Consider the following 16,410-nt stretch of genomic DNA (forward strand, 5'->3'; position numbering starts at 1 on the left):
CAACAAAGATGACTTTTTACGAGGGCTGCGACGTTTTTTTAACATTTTTAATAATGTTATTCTCAGCGTCATGTCAATATTCGTGACGTTCATTATAGGCAGATTAAAAAAAAGTCACACGAATTCTACCCACGAGATACACATGTCACGTTGCGGCATTCACCAGATTGACTAGATGGAAATCAGGAGCGAGCACTAGTCTAGCCATTGAAATTGCTCACTGTGCATCTAGTACTATCAAAATTGAGATAGCATTTTTGATTATTTCGCCACAGGTTGTAAAACGACAACTCGGTTTGTGTTGGCCAGTCTAGTACGATTTGATGCTCGCATAATCCAAATAATGCGAGGTCTAAGTTCAATTTTAAGAATCAACAGCCAATCTTCGTGCTGCCAATTTTGGTGCTCGCGTCACCTACAGTATTATAATGTTGACGATTTGAGCAGCTTCAGTTTTTTTCCCGTCCTATGTTTATTTGGCGGTATGTTTAAAAACACCGCATGAGTCTTTACTTCGATTACTACTGCAATTCCAGTTGTAACATAACCCATAGACTACTTCTACTACCTATTGTTTTCCTTCAGTTGAATTAGAATTCGTGCCTTTTTGCGCGTTACCTGGTCTTTTTCTTGTCTCAAAATTCCCTTATACAAGTTGTCGTTTCAGGATAGTTACGTACCTGGTTGACTCTAGATTATTTATCACTTCAATGCCCGTCACCTCTACGATTTTCACAATCTCTACACATTATGTTGAGGTAACTTGAGCGTGCTTCACATGCTGAGCATTTGACCACGCTGGAAAATCGCGAGGGTTCGTCAACTAGACGGGTGAGTTTGGGGGCTTGGTCGTTGTTGTAATCCATCTAATTGTTAAGCAATCTTCAATCCTGCGGTCCCTACGGATCTCGCTACTCCTGCTTTCTTGATTGACGACTTCCCGATCGTACTTAAGACAGGTAACACACTGCATTTTCTTTTTTATCAGGGTGGCTAGAAACATTTTATTATAAAGAAATATTTCAGTCCAAATTTCGAATTGCGCCATTTTGCAAATTATTTTTGTTGCGAAAACAAACACCTATTTTTCATATCTTTTCATCAAGTTGCTGCTATTGACGATTTTGGTATTCGTTAATTTTATCCCATGTTACATCATCATTAAGATAAACATTTTTAATAGTCCTTCAGTTGTATCAGTAGTGCCATTTCAGTTGAAATCTAATGTGCTTTACTTTTTTGGATAAGATAATGTAGCAGAAAATTTATGATTTACAGTACTCGAAGTGAAAATAATAATGAATTGCAGCTCCTCAAAAAACAAGTTAAGCAAGGTAGTCAAATTCTTGCAAACGAAGTAAAAAAATTAGTTCCTTAGTGGGGATAGAAAAATTAACTGTATATATATACATATATAGCTAAAAATATCTTTCTTCATATAGTATTACATAGACAAGATTAGGATTACGAATTGAGAGCGATCTTCAGTGATGTAGCTAGCACAGTTGCTGGTTTCCCCGAATAACCATACATCGATTAGTAGCAGTCACCCGGTACTAAAAACATTGGTAAACCTATTTGCCACGTTTTGAACTATTTCAGCGTCAAACCTGTTTTTTTTTTTTATCAATCCTCTTTGGTTTTGTATTTTCAAGAGGACACATCACCAGATTGTCCTTAAATTCGTACCGCCAAAATGATGCGCGTAAATTGTTAGCAATTAAGTCGAAGAGGGACCGATAAGCAATGAAATAAAATCTTGTATTTAGTTCCATTTGAAGAAGCTTATTTGTCTTGTGTCAGAATACTATATTTTACTTTTATAGAATGCACATATCTATAGTTGCAATGTTTGAACATGCCTTAGAGGCCATGGCTTAAAGTCGCTTAATGCTTTCAAATGTCTGATCTTTCGTATCGTAATTTATTCGATTAGTTTCGTGGCTTTTTTCCTGACTAGAATGATACGAGGCTATTGCTGATTATTGATATAAGATATTTATATATAACCTATAGAACTCGTCACGAGTCTCAAAATTCTTAAAAATTATTTCTTTACTTCATTGCGTTTGACATAATAGGCTGAATTCGCTAGTGAAACGAACAACAGTTTGGCAGTACGAAACCAAGCACTTTTGGCCATTACTACAATGAAAACTTAGATACGGGCTGCATTCATTACATGTAACGTTGTGTTGAGTTCATCCGGAATAAATTCTATACAAAATATAGATTTGCTCATTAAGCTCTATTTAAAGTGACGTTGCAATCAATGTACGCTTATTTTACATAGTATTAGTTACATAGTGTTATAATTATCAGGAGACCGCAAAAAGAATTTTAAAAAAATCTAAAATAACTGAATTGACTTTTAGGCTCGTTGATTAATGCGTATGCTTAAAATCTATTATTTCCTGAGTGTTAGTTCTATAACATTTTCTCCAAATTGCAATCTTAATTTTAGTAATAGTTATTATCTTATTTTTACCTGTGTAAGAATAGTCGATGACGACACCCAAATATAGGCAATTAAAATCTAGAATCGATTGAGGCAAATCAAATATCCTATTAAATAGAAAAAAAATATGAATAAAAAGTTATTTAATCAACTCTCAGCTTGACGTATTTCTTGACTTTTCAAGGTTACTTAGTTTTCATCATTAATTGTGCTCTCCTTGCGACTATCACGCGGTCATAAGACATCACACCGATAATTTCTTTAGCCATCAATTACCCATCGGTTGGCAAGATTATCTTGATGGCATTTATATACGCCATTCGCTCTTACGCAATCGAATGCGATTACTTAATCTGTCAGAAGTTATTTTTAGCGCAACAATCAGTTACCATACGAAAATCATTCGTACTGAATGCTTGCATTGAGTTGCATACGAATTTGCTTTTCGGAAGTAACCCCACACTCCTTTCCTCTCATCGACGATCTGCTGATACGATACGTTACAGGCTGCTTTCATTAGCATTATACTGTACAGTGTCATTTCATCAGGCTTTGTAATTTTTGCAATATATTTGCTAATAAGGCGTAATATGGTTGATGTCACTCAATGTGTTTTTTATTATTGCTACATATCCAACGTTGCGTGTGATTGGAGCGACGAGTGGTTTATTTCACACAAAAAGCTGATGTAAGCAGCAATGATAAGATAAAATGAAGAGAATATAAATTTAAATACTGAACCATAATTTATAGTATTAATATTTTTAACTTAAACTAAATATTATAAAAAGGGCGGGCTTGTTTTCTGGCAGAGCTCATTTTCAAGCTCCCTAAAATGTATGTCCTTTCACTATAGGTTTTTTCTTCATTTTTTCACCAAACAATGCACGTTACTCGTTGAATAGTGCTGTATAATGGTTAGTCATTAGCAGACGCTATAGTTTATTTGCTTTTGTTCATAGGATCGTACGCTACTGTGGGAAAAAATTATCGCAGTTTTATGACCTCACTGATAAATTTGTATAGTCCAAGTAGAGCAAACACAAAAGACGATTGTCATTATAAACCCAGTGTTGTTATCGACGTAATATGGATACCGGTATAATCGGTTTATTCTTGTTTCATATTTTCTACGGTAAAAACGTACTCTTCCATTTGTCTTTAGCACAAACGTGTGTCGAGTTTTGCTCTAAACTGCGTGTCGAAGCATTGCCACCGACAGAGGCCATTAGTACAACTAGTCGAACACGATTAAGTCATCATATTCATCGCGACAAGGGTGAAAAAAAATTTGTAAAACCAGCGTAGCCTGAGGAAGAACTGCGTCGAATGTAGATTTTTGACTGCGGATTTATTTGATCGGTATTACCCTATCAATCGTAGACGGCGTAAAACACCTAGCACTGTTCCTAGAACAGCCAAAGATTTGGCTCAAAGATAGTGCCGTATTGCGTGACATATAGCTTGCTTCAGAAGGTTACTTCTCGTTGTCCTTCGTAATCAAAGGTTGAGGCGTCCGCCTTTTCCTTGACGAACATATTTGGAATTTGAAATACTGCGACTGATTCCTCCCTGGGTCGCTTTTCATCATGTATCATGTCAATTGGTGAGACAGCTCAAGGTTCTTGTGCAAGGATTCCTACATTAGTATCGTCATTTTCTCTAAAAAATCAAGCTCGTTCCCATAGTCTAAATCGTTATTATTACTGCTCTTATAAATATTTCCCTGAAGATTCTGGAGGATAGCCTTAAACAACAAGGCTACAGAGTTCATAATCTAGCAATCCTCTTGTACATACGGTCAATATAGTGAACACAAATGCCAGTTGCCTAACCGGTTGATTATAATTATAGCTTTAGAAATAATCTTATGTTACATTATTTTTTAGGAGAAGTCAATTACAGGTGTCACCTATTAGTCTAAAGCTGAATATCCCGGACCTACGTGCACTATATGGAGTCGCTATACGCTACGTGCAAAAAGTGACGAAGCATATTTTTACTTTTCTTAACACTACACGTTCTAACGAAATTGCTTTATAGAACTTATATGCAAAATAATAAATATATCTACAGCCATCATCTATAGACAATTATTACATTATATTTTCTAGTTTATTATATTATATATACTAGTGATTCTTTCTTTATGACAAAGCGGGCCTTACCTCTGCCGTTTCGGCTAATATAACCCGATATCAGAGTTTACATTCCTGCGTTCTTCTATTACAAAGCTAACTACGAACGATTGAACTTCCTTCTGCTACACCATATCGTTATGAGCATTAAACAGATATGCAGACAGCCTTAACTGGGTATGCCAGGTTTATAATTATGTGCAGCTGCTGTTAGATGTAATGGACGGCACAAAACCTTCAGGAACACCTGCACTTTTACAGTCGTGACTGTTGTGGCGCGAAGACACGCATTGTAGTACAATAGGATGTCTTATCATTTCCCCTAAAAATTTTAATCGACAAAGCAATATTCGTGAAGCTGTAGCAGACAAAACCTGCAACAACCTACCCAATGGACGTAATAAACATTTGTAGTAGTATATTTCTGAGGATACCGTTCCACCTGTCTAGTTACATCATCCATAGAGAGAAGTATTATTTTTCATTATAACTTACAATTCGGTGCACGAATGGGTCACTATTGTAATGCTGGAGCAAGGCGAAGTAAGCCTCTTGTTCTTGATCTTCGTTCAAATCATGTGTTCGATTTGTTATTAACTGGGCCTAAATAAACGTTTATGCTATTTTTACCTACTAAACCTGTATTCTAACACTCGTGTAGTGAATCGGCTTCCACCAGAGGCTTGACAAAGTGTACTGCGTAAAACTAATTCCTCAGTTGAATTTTTTTGCCCCGAAGTGTTCAGACCAATAACTTGTAGTAGAACTTTCACCGGATATAATATTTGTACGATGAGCTGTCTCCGCTGTTACACTCTTCCAGTACGGAACTCCTATTTGCTGCCTTTCCACGGCCCGTCCGCTAGAGGTCCGAGAGACAATACAGCGAACGGTTTCATACTCTGAAAACTAAAAATGTACCTCAAATACGAAAAAAAAAATAAGTAAAAAAAATAACTGTGTAGCGCGTGTTATAGAAATATGACCATAATGTTTATACCATTTCACAGTAAACGATCTGATAATAGTAATAATAATAACGAGAAAATCAAAAGCGACCTCCTAGGATGTGTGGATCGATGTCGCTGCCTGAGATCTCCTTCGTTTGGCGGCAGCGCTATGGTTTCATGAGCTTGTATAAACTGTTTCGCCTACAAAGAAGTTTGAAGATAATTAATGGAATTCGTACATTGGTTTTTCGAATTGACAACCCCTAACATAGACGATTCAGGTTCTCAATAGATCACAGCACAGGCAGGTGTTCATTTCTAATCATATCGTACAGTTTAATTACATCGGCTGCGCAGAACCCTCTGAGGTATTTTGAACTATGTCACTTCGTGGCATGCTTACGTCTAACCAAAGGCAGAAAATACGAAATCATCCATTGCGATCCATTCAAGTGTTTCTAACCTATGTTGAACGCTTGCCGTGCTCCTTGAGGACTATTTTGATTAAAAAAATTATCTCAAAGAACTAGGCCATATGTAATAAACAACTGGTACGTGCACATGTTTCTTCAGAGGGGGTTCACTTATTCTCGGAAAATATAGATGTGGAATCGTTATAAGACGAATTTTTGGTTTGTATGGCGTCTAATAACAACTTTTTGAAACGGTTGAAAATGTGAAACGTTAAAAAATATAAGAATATACCGGCAGATGCTAGGAAATAAATGCAGAAGCGACAGTGAGCACTGGAATGCATTTGTAAAGTAGCACAAATCAATAGTGAACATCGGCAATGAGCCGTTCCATATAATACAGTCCAAAGCGATCTTTTTTAGGATGAACGAATCGTCTATAAACGGCTAGATGTTAAAAAAAAAGTTGCATTTTTTTTTGTTTACACGTTCCTACGATTCGGTTGTATTTCTCTATAAACACAAACACATTACTCATATAGTAAAGAGCAATCGGTGTTTTTGTATATGTCAATAAAATCGATTAGGGGTTTTCCTTTGAGGCTTACTTTGATTGCAGGTTACTTCCATTTTTCAATGCTATCTTGCTAGGAGATCAGCCGCCTCTTGGTTCCATGTTGAACTGAAAGGTTCTGTGAGGATATTCGGCCTATCTATTTATTAGGGTCTTTTTGCGGCCGGTTACAGTTTGCCTTTTGAAAAAAACCAACCAACGGCTGTTAAACCAGCGTCTTCTTAATTGCACAGCAATGTAAAACAAAGTTTTGCCTTTGGGTAGATATTCAGTTGCTCCTGGCTTTTAGTCTACTTGGATGGAGATTTTTTGCCTTGTGATTTTTAAATGCGAACGCAAGAATCAGCAACAAACGAGAGTGGGTACATTGAAAACGGAAAATTGACCTGTTCCGCTTCCAGCTACTATATTTACGAAACATCATTCGATGACCCGTATCATTTACGTGGTCTTTGCGGGCCAGCTGCCGTGGGAAATGAGACAATTGGTACACATAAAGAGCTCTATTGGGTGAAAATACATTTATCGTAATCTACTAAGTGCTACATGTTAAGTGTTTTTATCTAAAGTCATAACTATTTTTAATGACAGTATCATATTAGAAAATTACACCGGCAATTTTCCCATTGTACTTGTTGAAAACTTATAGTTAAGGAAATTAAGTTGGCCGAGCTTCCAATCCAATACGAAATTGAAACTAACAATGTTAAGCTGAAGGTGTTTCTAGAGTCCTCAAAAAGGAAACGATCGTGCGAAGTGGTTTATTAATCGACCTTCAGCAGTTTAGGCAGACAATTACATTTTATATTCGTACAGGAACTCGGTTAAGCCAAAAAAACAACACGTGATAGTATAATTCTTCGTAGCATCTATAATACATAGGTATTTGTTCATGACTCATATAAACGCGATCCTCCGGTCGGGTTAAGTATTACAACACAGTCTGTCTCGTTTCGATGCGTGCTGACGTATCAAAGTACAATTAATTTTATATATCTTATTAATCGCAAGTTCGTTTTGGAAACGTGTCTTCTCGTTATCAATATTGCGTATGATTGCCTATTTGTCCTTGGGTATTTTACGAACAATTTATTCAATTTTAAATATTTATTTCGCTATTGTGCCTGCGCATCGTATAGGCATATGACATAATCACGATTTGTAACCTTGGCAAAGATATTAAGAGTTTCATTATTTACAATTTAGAACACGGTCCATTTACAATTCGTTCGTACAATATTTTGATGTAATTTTTTTGTTTGTTTTTTGTATTTCGCACATCATGTCAGAGATGAAATAGACAGCTAGAAATGGCTTAAACGTTATTATTTCGAACACTCGCACATCAACTCACGATTATAGCCTCGTGTTTGTTATGGATCTAGAACATTTCTACCTGTCTGTCTAGAGTGACGTATGTCCACAGCTCGCTTAGGATCCATCGAATTGTGCAGAGGTTCGTTATAAAGGGTCCTTCTTGCTGTCGGTTTTAAAGGTAGTCTCGATCAACACGTAATACAGCTTTTTTTTTTTTCGATAACAAATCACTTGATGCATTGCAAAAGTAAACATTATAGCAAAAATCAAACCTGCGGTTCACGGTTGAGAACGGCATTGATCACAAGTGGATACGACGGACGGATAGAAAGCTTTTGAGTGTCTTGCTAGATCGTTATAATCGTTCTTACCCTGGCTTTTCCCCTAGGAGCCCTTGACGGTGTCGCAGTCAAGACTATTATCCGAGGTTTCGTAACTAACGGCCAGCACCCCGTCATCAAGATCTTGATCACCGTACTGCAACAGGTGTACGCCGCAGAAGCAGAACTGGAAGCTTCAATGATAGGCGTCAACGAACACCGACAGGGAGCCAAAAGGAAGCTAGCGCCTTCGTAAGGGCAGGTTCATTACCGGAAACTATATCGTCCAATTAGTTTAACCCTCTCCAAAGAGAGGCATAATTCGGTTCGGGCTCGATTCCGCGGCCGCCGGTCTGCACGAGCGCGTTACCGATGCTGCCATCATTGCCTCGGTAATTATCGCGCGTTATTGAACATTCGACGAGCTTTTGCTCCGTAAGGAAGACGAGGCTGTCGGTCTTGAAAGTTGGTTGATTGCACCATTGATGGCGCTGAAGTAAATGTTTGTTGACGCTACTATATATCGACGAGATTATTCGTAATGGATGAATACATAGTAGCGTAACACACTTTCTAAACGCTGGCTTGGGTTTGTACGACAATGTGATTCTTCTGTCCTGTTTGCTTCATGATGCCCAGTATATTCATTAAGAGTACCGGCATATTAAACATTCGTTAATCGTTACTCTAGACTGCGTGGATTTTTAAGGCTTTTCTATGGGCTATTAGCTGTTAAAATTATTCTCAAATGAGAAATTCTCTCGAAACAATGGCTATAGCTCCTCTTCAGCCCGCAGATTGTGGTCTATTGTTAGTTATAAAAAGAAAAAACATCATTTAGTCAGATGTGCGATATGTAGACGACATTGTGTTCATTAAATATGTGCCACTCAGGACTTTCGCCCAAAGAATGATTTGGTTAGTGTTTCGGAAACGATGCTATTGTCCTTGGCAGGATTTTCTACCCTTTCAGCTAAACCCAGACAAATGTTGACCATTAATGACGACGACGGCGGACTCAACTCAGGTTCTATCTAACGCCAGGAAAAAGTATTCCATGGAAGCAACAGATTGCCTTAGAAATGTTAGCAGTGCGACAGAAGAATTGAAATGAAAAAGCGAGCTAATTAATAACGTCATTACGCAAATAAAAGGCAATATTGAAAAACGTTAAGACGATAGAAGAGTGCACGTTTTTTTAGAAGTCCTGTAGTTTGTCTTGCGTCTCATCCAGCCTGCAGCGAACTCTTATCATTTCACACGGGACGACAACCTTTTCGGGCCTAATTATCCGTTTGAATAATAATCATCATTATTTACTAGGATTTCAAAGCAGTTGCATCAGCGACACAGCTGCAGAATCTCAGACGATCGAATTATCTTTTCCAATTTCATTTGGACACAATCTCTTCACTAAATGAAAAGGCTCGGCTTTTTGTTGGTGGTGACTGCGTTTTGTTCAGTGATGTAAGGGCTAAAATGAGTCACGCCGAAGGCACATTCGCGAGCCTAAGGTTCTAAAGGGTTGTCTTTTTTTACTTGTGCCGTACAAGCACAGGTATGCGTACTTCTGCCTGACCCATGTGCGTGAACGTCAAATGTTTTTGAGATGGGAATAAATAGTAACTTCGATGTGTATATAGATTGATCTGTGCTTCACTTACTTCGTAACTGTTTTGTACCAGTTAGTGATTTACTCAATTTCTGTTCTTTTCTATAAGATTTAAGCTGTTTTGTTTTTCAGTATATTATAATATTGGCTGCGATGCTATAATCGGCATCGTCAACAGCAACATTGTCATTGTTAATGCTACGATTATGAATTACTAATTGGGTTATTTTAGCAGTTAGAAGGTTCTCATTCCGAGCTATAACTAGGAGTGGCGCATGAACAGACCCAGCGCCTCAGGGAAGCGCCAAACATACAGTACATGGGATCAGTAATGGCTATGGGCACCACACGGCCAGCGGCCTCGAGCGTGCACCGATGGGCTTTAATTAGACGTAGCGTAAATCATCAATGCCCAATATAATACGATCTGTTGCATCATATATGCATATATACATATATGATACTACTTATCCAAATGCGAGACGACATATTCGTCATTCCCAGAACGGCTCAGTTCTGCTAGTTGGCTTTTATCTTCTATCCATTGTGCGTTCGTACATATTTTTTTTTCTGTCGCGATTAAGTTACAATAGCACTATTTTCTCAAAAACTAATGAGCAATATAAACTTCACTGAAATAAGATTATTGGGGAGCGGGGGGTGGGGTCCGACCACCCGAGGGCGATGGTTTAATTTGTCCATTTACGAGCTTTCTGTGTGTGTTCTTCTATCTGATTTGTATCGGCGTTCTCTGGAATTGGTAGTCTACACACATTTACTATCAATTGGATCACACTGGCCGAATATCATGACCGGTGTCGACGTCGCACGCTACCGTGATGTAACAACGATATTTAGGTTATCCAGGAATCGTTCGTTATTTTTAGCAGTCCCTAAATGAAATGAACCACAGAATTACATACGAAGCGCGGTGTTATCGGGGCAAACTATAGACAACGGCAACAGCACTGGCGTATTTCGCTGTCGGTACGGTTCAGACGAGATAGTCGCTAGTGGGGTCGCCAGCTGCCGACAGCAGCAGCTAGAGCAGGGGCAGTTGCATGCTAGTAGATAATGTTCCTTGTAACTATCGTTCGTACGGTATTCATTCGTCTGCATGCGTGGCCACCGCTTACGTTTTTTTGTGGGTACAGTGCTGACTATTTCTCAATCATTGTTGTTGTCGAAATCAGCAGAAGCAGCCATGACTGCAGTTGGCGGGCAGATGGCAGTAACGGCCGTGCAGCTTAGCGACTTATTTACGACTGACGTCATCGATGGGGCATCGAAAAATAGAAACCGATCAGTCAGAGGCGGGCGAATTTAGCTTCCGGACAGCGAGTGTATCGAGTAACGATACAGGGAGTAACCGTAGCGACAGCGATACGGCGAGAATTGGCCGTCTCCCGAAATGTCGGATGAACCATTAATGCGTATGCAGTGATCAGGTCAGTAAAGCGAAGCAATCCGTTGACGAAGACAACGGAAGACACTTGGTAGCCGCGTTGATAATTTACAGCGGAGAGAGCAAATGGTTTACTACAACAGCCACACCACCCATTATTGACTTATCATAGAGCCAATAAATTTGAGTAGCCCACTTTAGCTACAACCGAGTTAGGGTATAATAGTGGGGCTGATAGTGGTAATATATTTAATTTGTTCGGCAGCCTGCGTTACACCTATACATTCTTGAGAAAATAGATATTATACAATTCATGACGATTGTTACGTATGGTCTCCTATACAATTATTTCTGGATGTTCGCAGTAATGCTACAAATATGCTTGCCTCGGCGTTACGTAACATCGATACATAATCGACGTCGCTTCACAGTCACGGGTTACCTTGAAGCGTTCATGATCGGTAGCAACTCCTTACTGCTGATCTTCCGTCTCGTTTTAATCTCTCATTGCCCCCACCTCCCCACCCGAAGTAAATGACATTTGTATGACATATTTTACTTTGATCTATATCATCCGGTCCTACCGGAACTACATTTCTAGTCAAGAATCGTGTTTAGGCCTTAATTAAAGCGCCTAGCAATACGAATAAGGGGAAGACAAAAAATAACGCTAGTGCCCCCTTACGGACAGACCGTTGTTGAATTGTACCACGTAGCATTATCAGCGTCCGATTCGTAGAGCCGCTCCTGCCCTCTGTCGTTTATATGGCAGTGTCATGCAAGAAGCGAGCAAATATTGCGCAAATTCTGCTATCGTATAGGCAAGTTAGAGCTTCAGTTGACCCTGCTTCAACGGCAAAACGGCGTTACGGGCTACCTGAGTTGCACGAGTGAGGCGAACGTTTCTTTAAACCGAAGATAGTGAAGTAACCGGGGCTGAGGGGATAAAGGCAGGAAAAATAAGGACGAAGTGCGTGCTTCGTTAGCATAACCAAGGACAGACCAAGCGTTTTCGAGATAATAATATTCGGTACGAGATGTTCGGATGTCACCTGTCAAAACTCAATAATCATGGAAGAATGAATCTAACTTTAGATCGGCGAGAACTTCATCCAATCCATCACCCTGCCACGTGGACAACAAAAACACCATGTTCTTTCGACTTCGATAAAGCTGTGCCGTACGATGGTAGAATAGAGTTTTCCAACCGGAAGGTTTAATCGATTACCGATTGTCTGAGCGGATACTTACGAAAATAAGACTTTGATAATTTCGTTCACACATGGAACCTTTGCAGTCGTCTGCAATCACCGAAAGTAACGAGATGGCTGGAATCATAGTTGGTGATAAGCTAATGAACATATACAAACTCTGAATTCTCGAAGATGAGATTTTCAGATTTTAAATGTAGCTGAGTATTGCGAAAAATAATTGCCTTGAGACAGAGAAATCAAATAATTATTGTTCGGTAAGAAAAAAAAGTGGGTTTACAACAATTAATAAGGCCAGTTTGGGTCACTGTTGCCCAGATAGATTGATGCCTTCTTCATTATCCAGCAAGATCTGTTATTGCGAGAGGACTTTTCCGATGAAACTGTGCTCGTAGAAAGCAGAATCTTTTTGAGTTCATGCAAGAAATGCGATTTATCAAGATGGTGTTTTTATTACAATGAAAGGATGTGACGTAATGTTTTTCTGCCTGTTTTTTTAAAAGTATCGGATGCAATAATAATGGTATACCCCGCATTGAAGGAAGAAACGAAATTACGCTTGCGTCACTTGGACTCTGTATAAAAGTTACTCCGGCTTTGTTTAGATATGATTGCTCAAGCAGTACTATAGCCCAGCCGCAAATTCTTCTTTAGTCCTTTGTCATTCCATACTCTTAAGTTTAAATTAAGCTTTATTGACAGCGCACCACACTAGCTCTACAATATTCTCAATCAACAAACGCAACTGTTAATAACAATAAAGTGTAATTTTTTGTATGTAATATAAAAAATGAGTGGTGAACAATAAAATATATCTATTATAATCAAGATCTTTTTAGCGCATATGCTGACAAACTCATCTGTTGAGAAATACGTAAGAGGTACGTGTGGTCCTCTTGCACAGGATAAAGTTAGTCAGCTCGTTCTGTAGGGTTATACATGGACAGAGCAATTCTGCCTTTTGCGATATGCACACTGTCTTTTGACCTTATACTTAGCTTGTGATCTTTGCATAAGCTGGGATTATAATTTGTAAGGATTTTTCACTCTGAGTCCCAATTTACGCTTTGAGTGTGTCCGAGCTCTACTTAGTACGGAACTAGAACAGGAATCAAGCACAAATAAAAAGTGCTTATATATTACGAGGAGCTATTTCCTTCTTACGACACAACAGGCTTATTTAATTTTTGTTTAATGTTTAGGTTTTTACCCCAAAAAACATGGGTTTCTTTACAAATAACTAGGGAGAACGCGCTACTTCGAGGCACCTGGTTCATGTTTCTGCTGGACAACATATTAACAACGTGCGTTTCACTTCGTCAGCATTTGGCAGGTAAAACCCCGCATAGAACTAAACGCCAATAGCTATCTTACTGAATATTGGCTAAGACCTCACTATTGGCTGGCTGCTTCGGCCCCATTTTAATCCATGGTCCGATTGAGATTTGAAGGACTTTAACGTGTCTAAGTGCCTAACAGTTTGATTCGTTGAGTAACTATCTCTCTATGCATTGCTTTCTCAAACAACGGGTGTTATCTGAGGTGTCACGGTGTATAACGTGACAAGACCGTTGAGCAATAGTTTTAGTTGGATGTGGTAAACACACAAAAACTGGAATGGGTAACGAACTTCTGAAACTGCGCCTATTTTTCCCCGGCGCTCTGGTGCACGCAGGATATGTAGGAATCTGAATACTTATGTTATCTTTACTTTACATACTATGGGACTACTAAGAGCCCACGTGTTAAAAGGAGTTGAGCTAATGTTTCATCTACAGGGTTTTGATCATCAGTTCCCAAACGCCTGCAGGCTGAAGCTAGCTTCCCACAAAAATTTCATAGAAAAGCATTATGGTGCCATAATACCCGAAAGTATCGGTCTTTCGTACGCTCAATTACATACGTGTTCGTAAGGACCACACGGAGAAAGTGCAAAAGATGACAGCATAGATTATTCCCTGACGACTATCACATAATACTACATTTGTGTGCTTCCGTAATAACAGCTATTGCACTCCTTAATCTAGTGTGGATGTTAGAGTTAAATAAAGTATATTTTTATCGATACAAAATTGTGTACATCGCACTTGGTACACTCGAGCCAGCGGTCATCAGCTTAACGTTGAAAATTTTTGATTAAGCTAACTGAAATGCGGTAGTCGTTGCCAGATATAAAAGTAGGATACGCGTAGCCGAATAACCTCCTAAGGTTTCGAAGGCGCAAGGGCCTCCCGGCCATCTGGTGCTGCGTTCGCATTCGTGCAAAATGTTCCTGGTGGATCCCCTTGCTATGAGCGGAACCAGCCGAATTTGCCAGAAAACTTGGTCTTCCTCGATCTTGATTCAGTTATATACACATATTTAATCAGAGGCCTATAAAAATCCATTGGATGTTTACTATAATTATTCAACATTTTCAAACACAGTAAGACCAGATTATTGTTAGGAGCAAATCGTTACTGGCCTCTTAACCGGCCCCGACTCGCCAGTCGCGCGTTGTCCACCGCAGCGACCCACTGCCAACGCGACGCAGCGGGCATTGGAGCCAGGAAAGGTTTCAGCCAAAGCTTTATATTCATTAAAAGGCAAAACAGAAGGCCTATGTTGTTTATTATTATTATTATTACGTATGACATTAGCGGCGTCTGGAACGCTCCAATCTATACTACACAATTATGTTAGTTCGCAAGGGTAGACGGTGCGTTTTCGTCTTCGCATGTATGCACTTTGCGCGCGCTTTTGCCCTTAAACGGCACTCAAGCTCAGTTGCCTCCAGTTGGCATACCACAGTCCAAGCGGATGACAATATTGGTACTATTAGCCACAAATTGCGTCCGTCCAGATTCGACGGCAACAATTGCCGATATCCGTAAATCCAACAAACGACCCCAGCAAACGCGCCTATCACGCGGGTGACAGCTCCACGGAATTGGGAAGCCTACTTGCCTGGTTGTAGTAGTATGAAATCTACTTTGCTTTTTAATGAAAGCAAAGGAAACAACCCAACACTATTTTATCTCACAAACGTCGATGGGGAAAAACTAAAAAGCAAAGCAGATAAATAATAATAACCCTTAACACTTTTACTGAAGTTGAACTGTTCTACTTTTTTGCAGGTTTTGCTGCAGTGATTGTGTGTGTGTGTGTGTGTATCTGTGTGGGTATTTGTATGGGCTAATACGCTTACGACAACAGCCAGCATTGACCGAATACAAAGGTACATGGCCGAATTCAGGACTGTGTTGTTTTTCGTCATGTTCATTCAGATAAAGCCGGGTTAAGTTGAAGTATGGCAGACGATTGACGCTTATTTCTCTGTCCAAAGAACACCTCCACGTTCGTCGTCAGGTGTACGTTCTTCAAGGGATTACTATAGAGTAACGAGACAGTCATGTCGTCGTTCGGATGCAAGCACGACAAACATGATCATGCTCTGTCGTGCAACGATTCAATTGCACTTAATAGTGGTAACATGTTAATCGTAGTAGAAGCTCAGAGCGTCGAGCGCTTTGTCACGCTACCAAAACTACAGTGTCTGTATCCGCGCCACTTTGTGATTGTTGTTGCTATAGGATTCGCTGCAGCCAGCAACGTTTGCTAACCCTCGGTAGAGTTGTTTTTCTCGCCAGCGTATGAATAACCGCAGAACTGCTTATGCTCGTAAGCCCACATGTGCTTATCAAGGCATCCGTGAGTCCACGCACTCTCGTCCATTCTACGACGGCGAACTTTCTTGTCGTCAGTCGTTGCCGCCGCTGGCGCGGATGTTACGGCCAGCTCCACTGCCAGATCTACAGACAGTAAATCGCTGACGGTAGTTGCACGCGCGCCTGTCTGCTCGCCAGCAGCTCTAGCCAATCATTCAACACCGGCCGCTAACAGCAGCGGCGTCGGAGTAGAGTGAGAAGGACTGACAGCGTGCTTGTTATGAACACACACGCTTTCCGCTCTGTTGGGATGGGAAGTCAGGGAGTGAAAGAGAAATGGTGCCGGCGATGGCGCCAGCAGCTGA

General features: G+C 39.8%; 1 long non-coding RNA gene across 1 annotated transcript; it reads right to left on the bottom strand.

The window, feature by feature from the left end:
* Nucleotides 1-3,790: 3,790 nt before the first annotated feature.
* LOC147757993 (uncharacterized) lies at nucleotides 3,791-9,035 on the bottom strand. The gene is made up of 3 exons (XR_015322385.1): nucleotides 6,568-9,035; nucleotides 5,656-5,747; nucleotides 3,791-5,505 (listed from the first exon to the last, which is right to left on the bottom strand). It is a non-coding gene; the product is annotated as an uncharacterized LOC147757993 (long non-coding RNA).
* Nucleotides 9,036-16,410: the final 7,375 nt, after the last annotated feature.

This window comes from Varroa destructor, unplaced genomic scaffold (assembly GCF_002443255.2).
Source record: "Varroa destructor unplaced genomic scaffold, Vdes_3.0 BEIS01000002.1, whole genome shotgun sequence".
NCBI classification, from domain to species: domain Eukaryota; kingdom Metazoa; phylum Arthropoda; class Arachnida; order Mesostigmata; family Varroidae; genus Varroa; species Varroa destructor.